At 45.5% G+C, this 9,000-nt stretch overlaps 1 long non-coding RNA gene across 1 annotated transcript; it reads right to left on the reverse strand.

Annotated features, from left to right (window-relative positions):
- Positions 1 to 2,657: 2,657 nt before the first annotated feature.
- Positions 2,658 to 7,341, reverse strand: LOC148135159 (uncharacterized). Its single transcript, XR_015755445.1, has 3 exons — positions 7,235 to 7,341; positions 6,023 to 6,214; positions 2,658 to 3,414 (listed from the first exon to the last, which is right to left on the reverse strand). It is a non-coding gene; the product is annotated as an uncharacterized LOC148135159 (long non-coding RNA).
- Positions 7,342 to 9,000: the final 1,659 nt, after the last annotated feature.

Genomic DNA, 9,000 nt, shown 5'->3' on the forward strand with positions numbered 1-9,000 from the left:
TCCTTGCTGTATTTATTCCATCGAGCTCCTGAAGAATTTTGTTCATTTCAAGTGTTTCATTTTAGATACTCCAGAGAAGACAGTTTCATGCTCTGCAATCTCTCCTGCCAGGGCAATGCTGCTGTTAGAATTCAATTCACTGCGGCATGTTACTGGCTGCTTCATGGACTGGAACTGGCAATTGAGACTGTAAGGTTACTGTATAAAATATCTTCAATTGTATTGCCAGATTGCCGGACACATGAGCGGCTTTAAGAAAAATGACAACTTACGGGCATTGAGTGTCCATTGTGGGGGCATCCTGTTTAGATAAAATCTATTGATAATTGTTAGAATTAACTTGCACTGGCTCCGGTGAAGTGGTCGGAGCATTATGACTGTCATCGGAGCTGGCAACAAACTTCCCATGGATTAGAACTCGTACATGATAGAATAGGTGTGGGTCCTTCTTGTAAAGTTATTCAAAATGGTCCTAATTTACTTTCAGAAACAAGTGAGAGAAAGGCACATTACTGAGGTCATTGCATTAGTCCAAAATTAGAAATTCAGGAGAACTGAAGGGAGAGCTGGTGTTGGGAGTTGTATTAATGATATGGAGAAACTTTTTTTTTACAGAGAGAAAGTTCCACATGGGAAACTCAGCTTTAACATCACATCAACTGCAGAGTCGTCCAATTCCGCAGGTCCTGATCCTTATCGGTAATATGGAAAGGGAAAGCAGCATGCCTAGCCCAGAGAAATAATTCCTCTGCTCTGCATGCAGTTGAATATTTAACCGGTCATGTGATTTGCGAAGACACCAATGGGACGGGACCAGGGCTAGGGTATGTAAATGTGGGGACTGTGGGAAGGAATTCGCTTACCCCTCCCAGCAGGACACACACTGACACAGTCACACTGGGGAGAGGCCATTCACCTGCCCCACGTATGGGAAGGGATTTACTCAATCTTACAATCTGCTGAGGCACCAGAGAGGGCACAGAGGATATCGACCCTTCACCTGCTCCATGTGTGAGAAATAATTCATTCAAATCTCTCACCTGCAGAGACATCGGTGCATTCCCACTGGGGAGAGGCCATTCACCTGCTCAGTGTGTGGGAAAGGATACACTAGGTCCTCTGAAATGCTGAAACACCGAGCTCACTCTGGGGAAAGGCCATTCACTTTCTCACAGTGTGGGGAGACATTCACTCAAATGCACTACCTGCAGTGACCCCAGAGAGCTCACTCTGGGGAAAGGCCATTCACTTGCTCCCAGCGTGTGGGGAGAGATTCACTCAAATGCATCACCCCCCGAGACACCACTGAGCCCACACGGGACAGGCCATTCAGATGATCAGTGTGTGAGAGGGGATTCAGTGATTCATCCCACCCCCTGAGACCCCAGCGAGCCCACACAGGGGAGAGGCCATTCAGATGCTCAGTGTGGAAGAGAGGATTCAATTATTCATCCTGTCCCCTGAGACCCCAGCGCGTTCACACTGGGTAGGATCGTCACTGCGTGACAAGGGATTTGCTGAGTCTTCAACACGACTGAGAGCCCAGTGAGTGGACACAGGGAAGTGGTCATCCACCTGCTCCGTGTGGGGTAGAGTTCACACATCACTGCAGGACTCTGATTCTGATGTTACTGTCCATCAGAGTCAGGACTGGACTGTGTTCATGATGACACTGTTGGAGTATTGATGTTGTGGTTGTTAATCACATTAACTGGGCTGGAGTTGACTGAATTTATATTGCCACTTTCTGAACTTTGAGATGTCTATCTGGGCAGTGAGTCTCCACAAACAGCAATGTGACAATGAGAAGGGGCCATCTATTTTGATTTAAATTGTGATTGTAGCACTGCTGCTTCACAACATCAGGTATAAGGTCGGAGTCCAGGGTTGGCCAACGGCCTGTGTGGAGTTCCCACATTCTCCCCATGATAGTGTGGGTCCCCTCCCGGTGCCCTGGTTTCCTCCCACAGACTAAAGATGTGCAGGTTAGGTGGATCGGTCGTGCTAAATTGCCCATAGTGTCGAGGATTGTGTAGACTAGTGGATCAGCCATGGGAAATGCAGTGTTACTCTGGATTGCTCTGGGTGGGATGCTCTTCGGATGGTTGGTGGGATTTGATGGGCCAATGCTCTCCTTCCACACTGTAGGGATTCTACTCTATGATTGAGGATAAAGGCTACACAGCAGGGTGTCCTTGGAGAAGGAGCATGTGGTGTGTATCAGTGCTCTTGATGCCTTTAGATAGAGGTGGGCACCCCTTTATCTCCAGCGCTGCCCCCTCACCTCCAACTCTACTTTGATTACGTCCTTTCCCACTCTGCCACTTGTAGTGGTTTGCTTTGCCCATAATGGGCTTTGTTTATAAATATTCAATTGGTTATTCAGGTGGTTTACTGCTTTTATGGCGAAATGATGATTTTGATGGTGGGAAGGTTGCTGTGATAACACTTCTGGGTCGGAGAAATGGGGAAAAAAGAAAACTCCACAGCTCACACAACGAGAACTGAAAAGCAGTTAAATCAAACCAAAGGTTCCGACGGGGGGGGAATATCTCCTGGAGTTTGAGAAACTGGAAAGTGATGGTGTCCGGGAGTCGTCGGGATTTTGTTTTATACGGCGTTGAAATTTTAAAACTGTTATATTCAGATCGTTTTGTTTCTTTTCTTTTTGTTTCATTTATCGTGGAATAAACTCGTACATGTTTTAAAACCAAATTTACAAACTTTGCATTAAAGACAAATGTTAAACAAAGTCCATCAAACCATCCCTCACTGAAAACTGATGTGGAAGTGCAATCTCCTGGAGAGTCCCTGTCCTGCCCACTCCTTCCTACCCGGGTTCCATGGTTACATACAGACCTGGGAGATAGGGGCAGGAGGGGGGCTTTCGGCTTTTCAATCCTGCGCCACCATTCAATGGGAAACAGCTGACCATCCAGCTCAGTCTCCTGTTCCTGCTGTGCTCCAATCCCCTTTGATGCCTTTACCTTTAAGAACTATATCTAAGTCCTCCTTTAGCTTCATTGCCTTTTGTTCCAGTGCCGTTGCGGTGTTACTGTGTGGGTGTAGGCAGGGGTAATGTGATGCATGCACTCATCATCCATCATCATCCTGCAGTAACAATCAGGTTTCAGTAAATAGAGATAGAAACCATTTCCAGGATATGGGCATCACTGGCTCAGCCAGCATTTATTCCCCATCTCTAGTTACCCTTGACAAGATGGTAGTGAACTGCTGTCTCGAACCATTTGCAGTTCATTTGGCGCAGATAGACCGACAATGCTGTGAGGGAGAGTGTTGCAGGATTTTGGCCGATTGACTCTCAGTCTTTGGTTCGTCAAATGCTGATTAACTTAATCACGGTCTGCACATGATTTTGAGATTTCAGTCTGTGAATCTTCACAATCTAGCACCCTATATAAAGGAATATGTACAGGTTAGAAATTCAGAACAGGCAATTTTAGTTTCTCTGGAATATCTTTTTCCCAGTCTTTCCCTAAAGCTGTAACCCTGCAGCCCACTTACTCTCTCCCTCCATTCTGACTCTGCTACCCCCTAATGTACACCCTCCCCATTCTCATGGAGTAACTGATAAACAGATCCATGCCACCACTTCCCGTCCCTGGTTAGACTCTGCACCCTTTCTGGGTTCACTTCCTTTCCCTTCAGTTGCTGCAAGTCAATAATGTAACAGCAGAATGAAACAAAAGGAAACAGACAGGGAGGTGGCAGATCCTGGACAGAAGAGGAACCTTCAGTCTGGGAGAATGGGTTAGATCCTCCTTGGTTTCCCATTGGTCGATTCCCAGCATTATGAGGCATTGGGGATGGAACTTGGTCCCACGTGGGTGTGGTGACACCTTAACTCCCCGGCAGATCAATACTAAAAGCTGATATGTTACTCCTCCAGCCAATCACAGTGTGAAGTACTTTCCGCTAGGTACCCCAAAGCACATGCTCCAAAGCCCACCCACATTCTGTACATGGACAGTGCCGGGTTTCCCCACTCACGTGTGGTCCCTGCCTCAGGGATTGTGGGAGTTGTAGTCCCCAGGAAGCTACTTGAGCCCTGTCTCTGGAAAGTGAATGAAAAGTGTGGGCTGGAGGGTGTTGTCTATCAAATCCCCATTCACACACACAGGACATATGGGCTGTCATTGGGTTTCACTGAGACATTCGTTTCCACGACCTGATTTCTGACGTGAGGAATATAGATTCAGCAAATTGGGTGATAGAGAGGTTAATAAGGAGGAGCAGAGTTTAAGCAGAGGTAGCTGAGTGGTTAGCACTGCTGCCTCACAGCGTTAGCGATCTGGGTTTGATTCCAGCCTTAGGCGACTGTGTGGAGTTTACACATTCCCCCCCATGTCTGTACGAGTTTCCAACCGTGCTCCAGTTTCCTCCCATAGACCAAATATGTGCAGATTAGGTGGATTGCCCATGTTAAATTGCCCAGTTTCCATGCATGTGCTGTTTAGGCAATTAGCCACGGGAAATGCAGGGTTACAGGGAATGGGTGGGTCTGAATGGGAGGCTCATCATAGGGTTGGTGTGGACTCTGCACTATAAGAACTCTATTGTATTCTCATGAAGGAGAATGTACCTAACTCAATGTGTTGTGAATCTGTGGAATTCCCTATTCAAAATGCGGTGGATGCCAGAACAATGAGCAAATTTAATGAAGAGATACAGATTTTTAATTTTCAATGAGTTGAAGGGTGAGATAGAGCAGGCGGGAAAATCCAGCTGAGACCGAGGTGAGCTCAGTCATCATGGTATTAAATGGTGGAGCTGGTTCAAAGGGCTGCATTCCCTCTCCTGTGCCCAGTGCTTATCTTCTTACGTTAATAACTGGAAAGCTGAATCCAAAAATCACCACCTTCGCCAAAGGAGATTTTCGGGAAAAGTAGGATAGTCAGGGGGATTAGCATTTCAAACTTAGAAGATGAGGAAGCGTGTAGGAGATAATGATTTTGCAATTTTAAACTGAGGGGAGACAGTGATTTATGGTTTTTGATTGTGTAGTAAATTCACACCGTCCAGAATACTCTGTTGTGAATATCTATCCTGTACTTTATTACAAAGCCAAGGTCTTTGACAATGAAAACCAAAACACCCAGGTAACATCATCTCACCTCGTAATCTGATAAAAGACTTGTGATAAATATGGTCAAATTTAGAATACAGTTGGAAAGCGGGAAGATTAAATCCAATACAGATTCTGTGCTTAAACAAAGGAGACTACAATAAGATGAGACAGGAGTTGGCTAATGTAGACTGGTAGCAAAGACTTTACGGTGGGACAGTTGACGGACAGTGGAGAAATATCAAAGAATTTTTTCAAACTGCTCAGCAAAAGTATATATTAGTGAAAAGGAAGGACTGTAGGAAAAGGAGTAATCTGCCATTGATGGCTAAGGAAATAAGGGAGTCTATGAAATTGAAATAGAAAGCATACAAATTGGCAAAGACCAAGGAGAAACTAGGAGATGAGAAAAACTTTAAAGATCAACAGAAAGCTAGATGGGATTGGGGGAGAAAAGTGATGAGTAGCTATCCCCAGGGACAGAATAGCAGTTTACACTGCGAGAGGGGAACCTATTGTGTGGGGAACATATGGCCTCTGTAATTGTTGAAGCACTTAACCGTTACCATAGAGATAATCCTGATCAAGTTAAAAATCACAGCACACTCCAAAAGCTTGTACTTCTAAATAAACCTGTTGGACTATAACCTGGTGATGTGTGGTTTTTAACTTTGTCCACCCCGTTCCAACACCGGCTCTTTCACATCAGAATCCTGACAGACAGCCCCACTGAAACTGAAGCGCCTGTCAGATACCTGACTGAGCCACAGGGGCGTGGGGGAGGGGTTTTGTGGTTTAACCAATCAGTGCTGGGCTGAACTCAACTTTTAAACTGCCATTGCCGTGGAGATAATACTGAGAGACAGCGTCCATTCAAAACCACAAACCACAAAGGTATAAGAATGGGAGCGGCACATCGGACAGGCGATGTATTACCTGATGCTGCCTGGAGGTGTTCTGCATGTACACTATCCAGGTAACTGCCATGTCTCATTAATAAAGACTCAAAGAAGACCTCTCAGAGTTCTGTGCCCAGTTATTCCTATCCAGCAGGGTTCAGGAAGTCTTCACAGCAGTCAGTCTTCACAGTGGAGAACACGAAGAACATGCCAGTAAATGATAAGGAAACTGAGGAAGGTGAGGAACAAGAAACAACCTTTATCACGAAAGTGTTAGAGCTGGGCAAGTTAATGGAGCTAAAGGTAGATAAGACTCGTCGCTCAGATGGAATACATCCCAGGTTGCTACCAGAGATAGCGGGAGAAATAGTAAATATACTTAGAGTCAGAGTCCTACAGCAGAGACAGGCCTTTGGCCCAAACTGGCCAATACTGACTAGAATGTCCATCCACACTAACCCCATTTCCCTGCACTTGACCCATCTGCTTTTGACCCTTTCCTATCCATGTATTTGTCCAAATGTCTTTTACATGTTGTTAATGTACCCACCTCAAGCACTTCCACTGGCAGCTCAGTCCATATACATAGCACCCTCTGTGTAAAACATGTGCCCCTCAGGTTCCCTTTCATAATTTCTCCTCTAACCTTAAACTGATGCCCTCCACTCCTTGATTCCCTGGGAAAAAGACTGAATGCATTCACCTTACCCAGGCCTCTCATGGTCTTATACACTTCCAGAAAACATTCCCCCTCTGTTTCCTCTGCTCTAAACAAAAAAAAAAATCCTCGCTTGTCCAACCTCTCCCTTTAACTCAGACCCCTGAGCCCTGGCAAAAATTCTTGTAAATTTCTTCTGCACTTTTTCCAGTTTAATAACTGAAACCTACACTGCACTCATCACATTTCCAGTGTTTCCCCACGGCGCTGGAACTGACGTGACAACGCCAATGGATTACAAGCCACGATCGATAATCAACTCCTTTACAACAATCCCGTTTTCATAGCATTTTCCATACTGCAGGCATCCTTGTGTGTTTCTGGTTGCATGATTAATTAAAACTTTGTCCTCATACAAAACAAATCTGTAGCTTAATCGTTCCTGGGAAATGTGCCATGTTTTTTCAGACTTTTAACAACAAATGAACTCTTTCTCCACAGTCACCACGCTAACATGGACTTGGCTGTGTCTCAGTACTTTTTCCAGACACACTGACATTTGAAATATTCGCCCATGGACAGAATACACACCTTTCCTTCCACATGAAAAGGCCAAATGATATTCAGATCGGCACGGATCAAGTAACTATCAAAACTGAACAGGAAGTTCAATTTGAATTTCTCATCCACAAATCCGCCTTTTCAGAACCCTACAACTGAGAAGACAAGTCACCACCGTTAACACAGGATGGAAATTCATAAGACAGTGATAGTATTAAATTGTAGTTTCTTTGCTCCCCCAAAGCTTTAAATCTCAGTCTCACAATTGCTCTCTTCTGTGAACTGAAATCCAAACCAATCTCCTCACCATTTTTCCTCCACACCCAGTTCTCAGACACTCTCTCTTCTCTTTGAAATCAGCTTCCTAGCTCCTGCCTGCAGACTAAGAACCAAAAAAAGGTTTCCTCCCACAATCCAAAGATGTGCAGGTCAGATGAATTGGCCATGCTAAATTGCCCATAGTGTTAGGTACATTAGTCAGAGGGAAATGGTTCTGGGTGGGTTACTCTTCCGACGGTCGGTGTGGACTAGTTGGGCTGAAGGGCCTGTTTCCACACTGTAGGAAATCTAATCTAATCAAATCAATGAGTCTGACTCGGAGCCTCCTGGATGTTGGTGAATCCTCCCCCCATCTCCCAGGCTTCCTTCCTGGTCAGAACCAAACTGATTTTTTTCCCCCAATCTGGAACATTTTATTTATTTCCCCCACACGGACCCTCTGATGAGAACCATCCTGCAAACACTGACCAAATCATATCTGATTGAACTAAGATGAACCAAATTAGAACTTTAATTGCAGGCCCATCTGTGTTGTTTTCCATAACATTCCTGAATATTCACACGAGTTCTGATAACTTTCTGCAAAATGCTCCCCCCACTGATAGCCGACTACTTGTCACGATATCAGGGCAGGGGCCATTTCCCTGAGTTCTGTTCCCATAGGGAGGAAACTGCCAATGACAGATTAACCCCACACACGCACAGCCTCCCTCCTGGCCCTGACCAGCCCTGCACATACACCAACAATTGCCCAGCACTGCGCCCGTGCACTGGTCTCCCCTCCTACAGCACATGCTCCAGATCACACAGAAGCTGGGTGATTGACAGCAGCCGCTGCCCAATAGGGTGGAGGGGGCAGGGCTGGAGATTGTAAACAATGAATGAATGTGGAGGACACTGGGGGATGGACAGGTCAGTGACGGACAGGAGCAGTGCAGCAGTAGGAGGGAACCCTGGACAAAGTGAGCAATGGGAGAGTCTGACAGGAGAGAAACTACAGGAAAGTTCTGTTGAGGCTCAGGCGGGGACAGCTGGGAGACAGTATGGCCTGGCGGCTTGGTCATGTTTTCCAATCACCCTTTTCAAAGATGCTGTTACTCAACTCTGAGCCCGATCCTCCTGGTTCAGAGGAAAGGACACTACCATCATTTTCTGGTGAGCTAGTGGAAAGAAGGGAAGATTTTCTCAATCTCTCTTACATGAAAACTCCATGAGCTCCTCCCACTTACTGTCTATGGTGGGGATGGAGACAGAGCAGATGGGAGCGGGGTTCTGGATATAGGGACTGCCTTTCAAATGGAACTTACCTGTGTGGGTGATATCAACAAGACTCAATACACAGTCACTAACACAAACCTGATGTACTTGAACTTTATCCAGAATATTAACAGTCATAACTGGGTGACACAGATCCCAATGTACAGAGTTAAGTCCTGGATATTAATAATGGCTTTGTGTATGAGAAATCACGTCACATGTACTTGAGTCAATTTTTTTTGAAGTAACAAAGAGGATTC

Source organism: Chiloscyllium plagiosum, unplaced genomic scaffold (assembly GCF_037043375.1).
Source record: "Chiloscyllium plagiosum isolate Xiang-an unplaced genomic scaffold, Cpla_swu_hap1 HiC_scaffold_51, whole genome shotgun sequence".
NCBI classification, from domain to species: domain Eukaryota; kingdom Metazoa; phylum Chordata; class Chondrichthyes; order Orectolobiformes; family Hemiscylliidae; genus Chiloscyllium; species Chiloscyllium plagiosum.